Source organism: Kogia breviceps, chromosome 3 (assembly GCF_026419965.1).
Source record: "Kogia breviceps isolate mKogBre1 chromosome 3, mKogBre1 haplotype 1, whole genome shotgun sequence".
NCBI classification, from domain to species: domain Eukaryota; kingdom Metazoa; phylum Chordata; class Mammalia; order Artiodactyla; family Physeteridae; genus Kogia; species Kogia breviceps.
This window is the reverse complement of record NC_081312.1, coordinates 138,448,252-138,461,488: the sequence shown is the minus strand read 5'-3', so window position 1 is coordinate 138,461,488 and position 13,237 is coordinate 138,448,252. Positions and strand designations below refer to the sequence as shown.

Here is a 13,237-nt window from a genome sequence, read left to right as displayed (position 1 = left end):
CTGTCCCTGTCTGGGAACCCTTCAGGTCTGACAGGTCATGGCTCCTCCTATTTGTTGCTTTAGATGGATACGAGAATCTTAAGGGAGACGGCCTAGGTCTTGGCTGTACAGATCTTTGCCAGTTTGTGGACCAGCAGTATTGGAATCACCTAGGAACTTTTTGGAAATGCAGACTCTCAGGCCCCATCCAGACCTACTGAGTCAGAATCTACATTTTAACAAGATCCCCTGTGATCTGTGTGTATATCCCAGTGTGAGAAGCCCTGGCCACCACACAGCCATTCTCTCTGGAGTCTTCCTACCTCCCCCATGGGGCTGTGGGGAAGCCAGACCCAGATTCCTACTACTCCAGGGTAGCAAATCAAGGCTATTTCTCTAGATTGGAGCAGGGAAGTTCCCCACCTCTCCTGTGTCTCCAAGATACTTTGTTCATTCTAGCAGATTTCATTCTCTCTTATCATGTCAAGGAACCCTTTAAGTCAATGATACTCAAACTTGATTGCTCATTAGAATCACCAAAGGAGCACCCTAGGTCAATTAGAGTATTTGGGGGTGGGACCCAGGTGGCAGTGTTTTAAAAACTCCCCAGGTGATTCCAAGAGGAGCCAAGGTTGAGAGTTCTCTGGAGGGCTTAAAAATTTCAAAAGCAAAGTCCAGGAAGAACTCCAGGCTACTTTTGCTTAAAGGTAGAAAGAGGGAAAAATACAGAGAGAGAAACATCATTAATTAATAATTCAGACATCCAGGCTCAGTAGCCACGTGAGCTGTCCCAGCACCATCTTGCTGGTCTTAATGATCAGGTCTCTGGTCTTCTCCTCATCTCTGGCTTCCTGCAAACCCTCTCATGATCTGCTCAAGTCTCCAGGGAAGAAAGTGAGCTCCTTGGAAGCCAGGTGCTCTCTCAAACTTCATTGTCTTCCCACAGCTCATAGTGAAGATGCTGAGGTCAGCACAAATTTATGCAAATATAATCGCTCCCTTTTCTGAACTCCTGCAGTGCTTATTGCCTGCGTTGATCATTTCTCAATAACCACCACTATCTTGTCTGCTTTTCCTTTTTACTCTCTCGTACTGCAAATTCACTTTCCTTATGTGTATGTGTCTATGTCTTCTCTTCCCTAAAAGCCCATAGGCTTCTCAAAATCAGGATCTGGTCTTATCTCCCCCATGCCTACTACAGTGCTTAGTAAGCATAGAACTCTGTCCATTGAGTGACATACTCAGCAGAACTGACTTGTGGTCACTCTTTGAGGACTGTTTCCCTCCGGGTTTATCTAGAACCCTTTTTTCTGGTCATAACTTTACTAGGTTCTTTTTTTTTTTCCCTTTATGTTCAAGCTCATTTCTTTTTTTTTTAAGTTTATTTTATTGAAGTATAGTTGATTTACAATGTTGTGTTAATTTCTACGGTACAGCAAAGCGATTCAGTTATACATATATTTCCGTTCTTTTTCCTGTTTTTTCCATTATGGCTTATCACAGAATATTGAATATAGTTCCCTGTGTTATACAGTAGGAACTAGGTTCTTCTTAATGCATGCCTTTGGTCTTTCCTCTGCCTTGACTTGGTGTGATGAAAACATCAAAAGACAACCTAATTCCAGCTAAACCTCCATTAACTTGTTTCTAAAATTGGGAAAATAACTCTATGTCATTGTAGGGTTAATGAGATATTACAGGGAGCTCTGCCCTTGGAATGTATGTAGTAGCAAAATAAATGAAAATCATTCTGATTTTCCATTAGATAAAAGCTGCTTAAAAGGCTAATAGGTCAAAGGGCTCAAAGTATTAAGAAGAATGGTGCTCTATTTATTCACATTAAAAAACTGATTCAACTATTTATGGAATGTCTGCTACATACAAAGCAGTAGGCAATGTAAACCCTGTTTCCTAGGAGCACAGAAACTTTTTAACTCTAATAGCCACTTAACCACTTGAAGTTGTTTCCCCATCTGTAAAATGAAAATATTTATACCTATTACATAAGGTTATATGAAGATAAAATGAGACAGTGCTTGTAAGGTACATAGTATACTGCGAGTGCTCAATAAATGCTGACTGTAATTCCTGGAGCTTGTTGATGATAAAGAAACCAGTTGGCCCTGGGAATCTTGGGCTGATGGTGATTTCCCTCATAACAACGCGTACAATGCAAAATTTTTACAATAGTTCTGCCTTAAGGAAGATAATGAATATGTTCCATCTGCAGAAAATACTTGCTGGAGTCTTACCTTTGAATCAAAAGCTGAGAGATTGTTCTTTCAAAATCCAATAGGTGGCACAAGGAGTACTGGCCAGCAGAGAGCTTTATCTTCCCACTTCCAGAGGGCCTTCATCTTGGACATGTCTTCCTAGTCTGTCAAATGGTCACTCCATAAGTAGCTGTGCATAATAGACTCTTCAAATATACAGACCATGGTTATTATGAGTTTTCCTTAAAGAAGAAAGAGAATGCAGTTGAGAATGAGTCCAGTTTTTCCCAAATACTTTCCCCTAAATATTCCACTCATCTGAAACTAGTTAATTACACTAAACTACTTAAATTCCAAATTGCCCTTATATGAAAGTTAAATACCATTGTCTATAAATGTATTTCTTATAGAGACACATGGTCCAAAAATCTAGTAGAAGGTCTGTCATCATTATATTAACAGTGCCAGCTCTGTCATCACTGGGTGGTGTGGATGCTAAAGCAGTGGGCACTGGTCGATGAGCTGGGGGAGTGGGGGAAGATGGTCTGCCGTATTTGCTAATTTCTGTAGATGTTTCCACCATGGCCAGTTTCAAGTGCTAAGATGAAGTCCCATACACAGAGTAGGGAAGAGATGAGCACAATATCCTGATCAGGTAATTCCAAACTCTTATTTTAGAAATATTTCCATTATCATCAGAAGTGCTAATAAAATACCCATATTGACGATTTGGGGCTTCCTTTTCTCTTTCCTCTGATCAAAAAGCAGAGAGTGGGAATGAAAATTGGGAGGAAGAGTGGACTACTAGACTCACCCACACTGAATGATTGGCCTTAAGTTAAGGGAGTTAAGGGGTGACCTACTTGATTGTTTTACCCACCTGAGCTTGACACATAACAGAGTCAAAGCTCTATAATGTATAGCTCTCTGACTTGCTATTAAAGAGGTAATATATTAAATACAGAATTTCAGGTTAGGAAGGGACAATCCACTCCAATTTTAGACAGCTCTAATTGTTCCTTTATATCATGTCAAAATCTGCTTGCTTCTATTTACAATAGCCAGGACATGGAAGCAACCTAAGTGTCCATCGACAGATGAATGGATAAAGAAGATGTGGCACATATATACAGTGGAATATTACTCAACCATAAAGAGAAATGAAATTGAGTTATCTGTAGTGAGGTGGATGGACCTAGAGTCTGTCATACAGAGTGAAGTAAGTCAGAAAGAGAAAAATAGATACTGTGTGCTAATATATATATATGGAATTTTTTAAATGGTTCTGATAAACCTATGGGCAGAACAGGAATAAAGACGCAGACGTAGAGAATGGACTTGAGGACACAGTGGGGGAAGGGTAAGCTGGGACAAAGTGAGAGAGTGGCATGGACATATATACACTACCAAATGTAAAATAGATAGCTAGTGGGAAGCAGCCGCATAGCACAGGGAGATGAGCTCGGTGCTTTTTTTTTTTTTTTTTTTTTTTTTTGCGGTATGCGGGCCTCTCACTGCTGTGGCCTCTCCCGTTGCGAAGCACAGGCTCCGGACACGCAGGCCTAGCGGCCATGGCTCACGGGCTTAGTTGCTCCGCGGCATGTGGGATCTTCCCGGACCAGGGCACGAACCCGTGTCCCCTGCATCGGCAGGCGGATTCTCAACCACTGCGCCACCAGGGAAGCCCGAGCTCGGTGCTTTGAGACCACCTAGAGGGGTGGGTTAGGGAGGGTGGGAGGGAGATGCAAGAGGGAGGGGATATAGGGATATATGTATGCATAAAGCTGATTCACTTTGTTATACAGCAGAAACTAACACAACATTGTAAAGCAATTATACTCCGATAAAGATGTTAAAAAGAAAAAATCTGCTTGCTTTTAACTTAAATTCACTTATTGAGGTTCTGGCCTAGCAAAAGAACATAGAAAATACATGTCATTCATTTTCCAAATGACAACCCAGAGCTAATTGAGGATGGGGTTTCATTTCCTCTTTGGGTTTACTTCTCCAGGGTGAATATCATAGGCTCCTACAAACAGTATTTGCTGTTTCTCGTCACCCTTTTCATGTTTCTCTGGACATGCTCCAATTTGCCCATATCCCTCTTAAACTAGGCCCAGGGACTGAACACATGTCCAGCTCAGAATAACAGGGAACCACTATCCATCTTGTTCTTATCATCATGTGTGTATCCGTACAGCCCAAAATCACATAAGCTTTTTTGGCAATGCAATGGCATCACACTCTTGATTTATATAAAATTATAGCTGACTAAAATCCTACATCTTTTTAACTGTTATTAATCCTCATATCCCTTATGCTGTAATTAAATTTTAAGAAATCTAAGTCCAGTGAATATACTACTAAAAACCATTGAATTGTACCCTTTAAATCAGTGGGTTGAATGATATGTGGATATCTCAATAAAGCTGTTAGAAATATAAGTTCAAGAAAGAAAGACAGATGTGTTTCATTAAATGCTAAATTTGGTGGGGACTTTCCTGGCAGTTCAGTGGTGAAGACTGCACACCTCAAATGCAGGGGATGCAGGTTTGATGCCTGGTAGGGGAACTAAGATCCCACATGCTGTGCGGTGCAGCCCCCGCCCGAAAAAAAAAAAAAAGCTAAATTTGGTATTTTATTAAATAACTACTATATTTTGACAGGTACATTAGCTCATGATATATTCTTTCAACAATACCTTATACCTTTGAGTCCTACGGGCATTAAGGAACAGGTGCAAGTGGAGGAGCAAGGATTTGAACCCAGGTCTGCTCGGGATGCCCATGTTCATGCCATGCTCATTCCACCATGCCACCCCGCCTCCCTGTCACCTTGCTGTGTGCAAGGCTTTGTGATTGGTGCCCAGCTGAAGTCAGTGGAGGAGGTCTGCCAGCATGGGTCCTGAGAGTAGTAACAGGCGACATGATAATTGAGAGAGACTCAGTGTTAGAAAGACCTAGAAGGTAGCAAAAGGTAGGTGTCCCATACGTGGAGCAAATAAGATTATTGGCAGTGGTGAAAGTGGGGGTGGGGGAATGGGAGAAACAGTGGGAGTGACCCAGACTGGCAGTGTGGGACAGACAGGACAAGTGGCAGTTAGCAAGCTCCCAGCTTGGTCTGCCTTTCAGGGGAGTTACCTGGAGAAAATAGACACAAGCAAGTTAGAATCCTGATTTTGAAGAGACCAGGGTCCTGGTCAGGTTATGGAGGCAGGAGCTAAAGCCTGAGGAATCAAGGACTCAGGCTCTACAACAGGGAATTAGAACAGGGACTCGATGCCTGGTTGAAGGCAAAAGCCCAGAGGCCAGAACCAGGGCATTTGATCAGAGCAGGACAAGTCACAGGATATCCTAACTTTGTCCCCTGAACTGCTGAAATAGGGCTCCTTAAAGCCTTCAGCTAGAGACAGGATTGGGCCCTGAATCTGGGGGAGGGCCAAAGCTATAGATGAGTGTCAAGTGGCACAGTGGTGGGGACTGATGGCTCCTTAGAAGAGACCAGTGCCTATAGTGTTGTGTTTTGCTTTGTTTCCTGCAACACGCATGACCAATGACAGCTGTACATACACGTACCCCTTTAAAAATATTCAGGGTTAGACACAGTTCTGGGTGTGCCATCTATAATGCCAGCTGCTTCCTACTACACAAGCATTTCAGGAAGTGACTAGGAGAGAACACTGTTTTGGAATAACTATGAATCTGTTCTATTCAGTTTTATCATCAGCAAAAATTACTTGTATGCATGTCTGATTTTGGCAGGCCAGTGTGATGGGATCCCCCTGGGTGGGCATCCGCATGTGGACCCCGCCTGGCGTGGCCTCTCTCTCTGTGCCAGCCCACTCACTCAGCCAAGGCTCCTTGGGTTTCACGTAACAGATACAGTTCAAGCTTGCCTGAGCTAAAACAGAGAGTGGACTGGACATGGGCCAGAGCCGGAAGGGCAGCTGGGCCTCAAGGGGGTTAGAACAAAGCCCTGAGAGGCCCATGGGAACGCAGACAGCTATTCTCTTGCCACCTCCCCTTTACTCCCAGGGGCGACCTGGTTTCTCATCTCTACTTCTCCCTGACGTTTTTAGTCATCTTTTGCTACCTTCCAGTTTTTGCTGCCTCCCAGAGTACATCGTGAAAATGGCCATGCCAGCCCATTATTGTATGCTGTCCTAGATCTGGGGCCAATAGTGACTAACCAGAAAGGCTGTGTCCACATTCCAGACGTCCTGCAGACAGAATCTCAGCTTGGGTCAGGAGCGTCTCCTCCAATCAGCTGTAGGCACTTGGGGTGGTAGTGACGCCTGGGGCCCACCCCTGTGGAAGTGGATGCACAGAAGCTCTTTAAAAAGGAGGCACAGACTGACCTAAGACCCCCTAAGGTGCCTACTCCCTCCAAACTGTTGTCAAGGCAGCCAGTGGCTCTAAGTCCTCCCGTTCAGGCTGCCTCACTGTAGCTCTGCCTTCTCCCTGAAACACTGAACAATACCTAAACATAGTTTGTTAAGTGAAAAGGCCTTCATCATGAACTTCATTGATGATGAATGTCTGCAACAAAAACTTTTTTTTTCATGTATAATAATCAAATCTAGGGACCACACATTAAGGGGAGAAACCAGTTTAAACTAAAGACCCACCAAGTACATTGGAAATGAGCCTGTTTACAAGGATCTACGTTGCCTAACAATACATTTTACAACCAACAGAATTACTTAGGCGTATGTACAAGTAGTTAATTTGCGAAGTGCCTTTTTAAACAGCCCTCAAATTATGTCTGAATGAAAACTATCTTATTCATACTTCTCTAGGTATCCAAAGAATAAAACCTGAAATCAGAGACTAGAAGCAGAAAATCTGGAGGTTCTGACTTACATGGGTTCCTGCTTCAAATTAATAAGGTAATATTAATGGAACCATGGGGCAAGTTACTAAATCTGAAGGCTGTACTCTTAGGCTCTGAGAGCAACCAAAACTCCTTCCCCTATAATCTCTAACAATGATGATGAGGAGGAGGATGGTATTATCTCAGCACTGATTTTGTGCCAGGCACTGTGTTAAGCACTTTGCATAGATTATCACATTTAATCTTTATAACTTCCCTATGAGATAGATTAGGGTCCCCAACCCTGTTAGGAACCGGGCCTCACAGCAGGAGGTGAGCGGTGGGCGAGCGAAGCTTCGTCTGTATTTACAGTCGCTCCGCATCGCTCGCAATACCGCAATACCGCCTGAGCTCCGCCTCCTGTCTGATCAGCAGCGGCATTAGATTCTCATAGCAGCGCAAACCCTACTGTGAACTGCGCATGCGAGGGATCTAGGCTGCGCGCTCCTAATGAGAATCTAACGCCTCATGATCTGAAGCGGAGGTGATGCTAGCGCTGAGGAGTGGCTGCAAATACAGATTATCATTAGCAGAGGGTTTGACTGCACAGAGACCATAATAAATCAACTGCTTGCAGATGCATATCAAAACCCTATCAGGGAGTGGCAAGTGAAAACACGATGAGGGTTCCCACTGATTCTGCGTTATGGAGGGTTGTATAATTATTTCATTATATGTTACAATGTATTAATAATAGAAATAAAGTACACAATAAATGGAATGTGGTTGAATCATCCCGAAACCTTCCTTCCGCCCTCCGCTCCACACCCCACTCTGTGGAAAAATTGTCTTCCATGAAACCGGTCCCTGGTGCCAAGAAGGTTGGGAACTGTTGGGATAGATGGTATTATTTTCCCCACTTTACAGATGAAGAAACTAAGGCACCATGCTAGTTAAGGTCCCACGAATGGTAATTTGCAGAACAAGCATATGAGCCCAAATCTGGCTGAAGCTGAAGACCTTAACCAATATAAAATACTTAGATCGTCCAACAAGAAATTTTTGTAAAAAATTGAAAACGAAGCTCCCTAATGGACAGTGGGAGTTCCTATCATTTTTTATCTCATGAGGAGTTTTCATTTTCAATGCATCTGAACAAGTTGTTGGGGGTTTTGTTTTTGTTTTTTGTTTTTGTCTCCTATAAGAAAGGCACTGATGTCAAGGGCAATGCAAAAATGATTATGACCCTCTTGGGTTTCTCAAGGAGCTCAAAGTCATCTAATCCTTAACAAGAGGCTGTACAAAATAGTTAGAACGCTGAATATGGTGTCTCATCCCAGTAACATCCTAGCTCTAGGAGATGAAGGGAAGGAATGATCTTGTCTACTAAGTATATAAAAGTTACAGGTCTTCCCTGGTGGTGCAGTGGTTGAGAATCCGCCTGCCGATGCAGGGGACACGGGTTCGAGCCCCGGTCCGGGAGGATCCCACATGCCACGGAGCGGCCGGGCCTGTGAGCCATGGCCGCTGGGCCTGTGCGTCTGGAGCCTGTGCTCCACAACGGGAGAGGCCACAGCAGTGAAAGGCCCACATACTGCAAAAAAAAAAGAAAGAAATCCCCTGTTAGCCAAAGTAATCAACAATTCTCAGGTGTGATTCTCAGCAGGACCAGTACAACTTCTGGTTAATCATGTACCCGTGTCTTTAAGTGAAATGTGGGTTGTGACCCTTATGAATAAGACACAAGACTAAAGGAAGAAATGGATCCTAGACGGGATTGATCCTTGTGGCCTGTTCTCAGTAAACACTGTCCTTGAAGAAAACACCTCTGGTGTGAGCTATCAGCCAGCAAACCGAGGCAGGGACAACAGAGAGAAGGGCAGGGGAGATCTTTGGAAAGAGCTCTCCCCTCAACGTGACACTTTCAATCTCAAGGATCTTTCCAGAACAGTCCCAGGAATAAATGGGTACACCTGTTCTTTGTACTTTGATTGCAGAAACCAGTCCATCATCTGCCGCCAGCTGGACCCAGTGGATCTCAGTGCTGCCTGCCATCAGAAATCTGAACCATTGCACCGATTGCTTGCTCTATGCTCCACTTCCATGACCAAACCCTGCTTTCTGTTCAGGTAAGGCGAGCCCAGCTGTGTTTTTCTGCACCCCTGAAGTCTGCAGGGGTCTGTGATCAGGACGTAAAGTCTTATTGATGGCATTGGAAAGCAGGATGCACTCCAGATTTTGGATAAAATAGCTCCAATGCTCCTTTTCATTTATATATGACTTTACATGACAAAGCCCATCACAATCATCATTAATTAAACCCGCCGCTTGGTGCCCTCTGAGGCAGGGCTGAAATAGTCTGCTCATTTTACAGCTGACAAAACAGATAGCAAGGCTTAGAGGTTTGCTGAAGTGAAGTGGTGTTCAATCAAGGAAGCCTGCCCCAATTCCCTTTCTAATTCATTCTTTTTGGCCTGGAAGAGGCCTTCAAAGTGCCCAGCTCTTAACTCCAAACAGCTTAAGGAAGTAAACTGGTAAGTGTTGCTTGGCAGGGGAACAGCAGCTGTCACAACCAGAGCACAGTGTGGGGCTTGAATTCTTTGAAAACAGCCAAGTCATATTTTTCTGGCTCTCAGTGGATGTTAAACACACATGCGCATAAGGTTTCTCCTGCCAGGCCAGGGAGCAGGCCAGGAAATGTGGGCAGTTGTAGCAATGTCACTTTTGACCTGGTGGAAAGCCGCCTACCCACTACCCACACTTCACCCGTCTCTTACCAGATCCTTTATATTAAAATTTTAAATGAACTCAGAATTGAACCTATTCCAAGAGCAGGCCTAGTGCCATATTTGTGGGATGTGGGGAACAGGAAAAATGGAGGCCCACATATCATGTGTCTAAATATAAAAAAATTATAGCTGAAGCTAACAAGTTAGCTTTGACAGGCCAGTTAGCCTTTCCTACCTTGTTAGATATATGTTTATAATGACCTATAAAATCAGTTTGATTGATGCAAAACTCCTCAGAGCTCCACATCAGAATGTGGTGGTTCCAGGAAAGCAGTTCTGGCCTGATGTCATTTCCCACCTGCAGGCCTGACCCATATCATAAAGGGCCTTATATACACATGACGATGATCCCACCCCACATACGTTCAAGCTCCTGCCACACTGGCACCCCCTCACAGCCACCGCTTTGGGCCTATGGTACCACACCAATGGCACGGCCTCCCTTTGGAAGGGTAGATCAGGAAAAGAGGTTCATACCAGTCCTGGAAGCAGGGACTTTGGCAGGGAATTCTGGACCTAAAAGCAGGGCAAGGCTCTGAGTGAATAAATCACTTGGCCTGTGGATTCCTCACCCAGTGAAAAGGAATGACAAGAAGAGAGCAAGAGTAGGGCTCTCTGAAGAGTGGGCCCCAGGGAGGGGCCTCTTGCCAAGACCTAAGAGCAAATGCTATCTGGCCAAATAATAAATCAGCCAAAAGTGTGAGCTAATATTGGAGACAGCACAAATCTGGATACCATAAATAATTTCACTTCAGCTACAAGGCACAGAGGCATGAGCTGTTTCAAGTGTTATGTCTGCTGCCTCCCACAAATAACTTACTTACTCTGGGCAGTAGGCATGGTCTCCAGTAGGTGTAAAGGCCAGAAACCCAATGAATAAGCTCTGTAATTAAATATTTTACTCAAGAGGCTGAGCTCCCATAAAAACAACAGATACCAAAGCTCTAGGTGGTGACCCTAGGTTGGGTACCCCTACTGTTGCCTCCCCAAAATGGACCAAGTGGGTAGAAGGAGAGATTTCCCCGGGCCCCTGGGCGTGTGCCGCCTTGCTGTTTGTGGAGGGGTCCTTGGGTCAGCCGAGGTTTCGAGGAGCCGAGGGACAAAACAGATCCCTCTGTGTCCACATCGTTTCCCTTAGAGTCAGAGTCATGATCTCAGTCCTGGGGCTTGAGAGGTTAACATTACCATTAACATTGATCTGGTGATTGAGGTTAACATTACCAGCTCCCGTATTAACTCACAGATCAACTTTGTTTAAATTAATGATTTACAACATTTAATTTTAAGGGAACTGTGTCCACATCTAAAAAGTATTTTTATCGGGCTTTCCTGGTGGCGCAGTGGTTGAGAGTCCACCTGCCGATACAGGGGACCCGGGTTCGTGCCCTGGTCTGGGAAGATCCCACATGCCGCAGAGCGGCTGGAGCCTGTGCTCCGCAAAGGGAGAGGCCACAACAGTGAGAGGCCCGCGTACCGCAAAAAAAAAAAAAAAAAAAAAAAAAAAAGTATTTTTATCATCAAATTCTCAAGGCAAAAGATGTAAATAAGGAAATGTGTAAGATGTATAGTTTGATGCTAATTTGTGGCTGTGCTGTATGTCAATGATAACAGCATTGAATTCTGGATTCTTGATTCAAAGGCTTTAGTCCAACCTCCTCTGACAGCACTGTTCCTAATATATGAAGGACATATTTCCTTAATGATCTTTCGATGGTGGTTATATAAATTAATACTTTTTTTTTTGCTTTTAAAATGGAGATAAAAATAGAGCCCAAATCAGAATAAAAGAGTCAAGTCACACCATCACATAGTGGTCACATCTATGGAGTGGACAGACAGGTCCTCTTCCTGCCCCTACAGCCTTCTCCCCCACAGATCCACTATCTGTTCAGACAGACCCATTCTGTAGAGCCAGGGACAATCTGTGTGCCTATACTGACCCCATTTCTGGTTGTCACTTGATAACACGGCCCACCTACTTTTGTGTTGCCACCCACACAAGTATCCAACTTCCTGAAGGCATGCCCTCAGCCTCCTCACCACAGTTCAAGTTCCCACATTATCTGATCCATCCTTCTCGCCCATCCAGTTCAGGTGAATTGTATGTCCAAAGAAGGTGATATGGTGCTGTCAATAAGACCTTGCTGGAATGGTACAGTCCTGTCATTGAATGAGAAGAATGACTCTCAGACAATGCTGATGGCTGCTAGTAATACCTGATGTCACTGATATCGAGGAATGTAACCTTTCATTTATCCAGAATAGTTAGGGAACAGGGAGTTCTAATATACTGGATAATCCGCTTAACTGTAGACTACCAGTTTTGAAAGAAAAATAAACTAATTTGGAAAGAACTGTAAGTAACACAACAGCACATTACTGGCAGATCATAATTTTACCTGGCATTGTAGTTATTTACGAGTGTGCTCCACCTCCCCTGCAAGGCCATCAGCTTCTCTCTTTTTTTTTGGCCCCGCTGTGTGGCATGCGTGATCTTAGTTCCTCAACCAGGGATCGAACCTGCACCCCCTACATTGGGAGTGCAGAGTCTTAACCACTGGACCACCAGGGAAGTCCCACCACTGGCTTCTTTTTTTTTTTTTTTTTTTTTTTACCATCTTTATTGGAGTATAATTGCTTTACAATGTTGTGTTAGTTTCTGCTGAATAACAAAGTGAATCAGCTTTATGCATACATATATCCCCATATCCCCTCCCTCTTGCCCTTCCCTCCCACCCTCCCTATCCCACCCCTCTAGGTGGTCACAAAGCACGAGCTGATCTCCCTGTGCTATGCAGCTGCTACCCACTAGCTATCTATTTTACGTTTGGTAGTGTATATATGTCCATGCCACTCTCTCACTTTGTCCCAGCTTACCCTTCCCCCTCCCCGTGTCCTCAAGTCCATTCTCTAGTAGGTCTGTGTCTTTATTCACATCTTGCCCCTAGGTTCTTCATGACCATATTTTTTTAGATTCCATATATATATGTTAGCATATGGTATTTGTTTTTCTCTTTCTGACTTACTTCACTTTGTATGACAGACTCTAGGTCCATCCACCTCACTGCAAATAACTCAATTTCATTTCTTTTTATGGCTGAGTAATATTCCATTGTATATATGTGCCACATCTTCTTTATCCATTCATCTGTCGACCACCATTGGCTTCTGAAGAGATGGTCTGGATCAGTTTCATCTTTATTACCCTTATAGTACCTGGAGAGTTGCTTTATATATTGTAGGTGCTAAAAATTTTTTTTATTAAATGAAAATATAGTTGACCCTTGAACAATGTGGGGGCTTGGGGTGCCTACCCCACATGGTCAAAAATCTGCATATAACTTTTCACTCCCCTGAAACATACTGCTAAAAGCCTACTGTTGACTGGAAGCCTTACTGATGACATGAACAGTCCATTAATATATATTTTGTATGCTATATGTA

General features: G+C 43.8%; 1 pseudogene; it reads left to right on the top strand.

The window, feature by feature from the left end:
• Window positions 1-13,237, top strand: part of LOC131753010 (glycine cleavage system H protein, mitochondrial-like) — a 43,406-nt pseudogene that overhangs the window by 21,298 nt on the left and 8,871 nt on the right.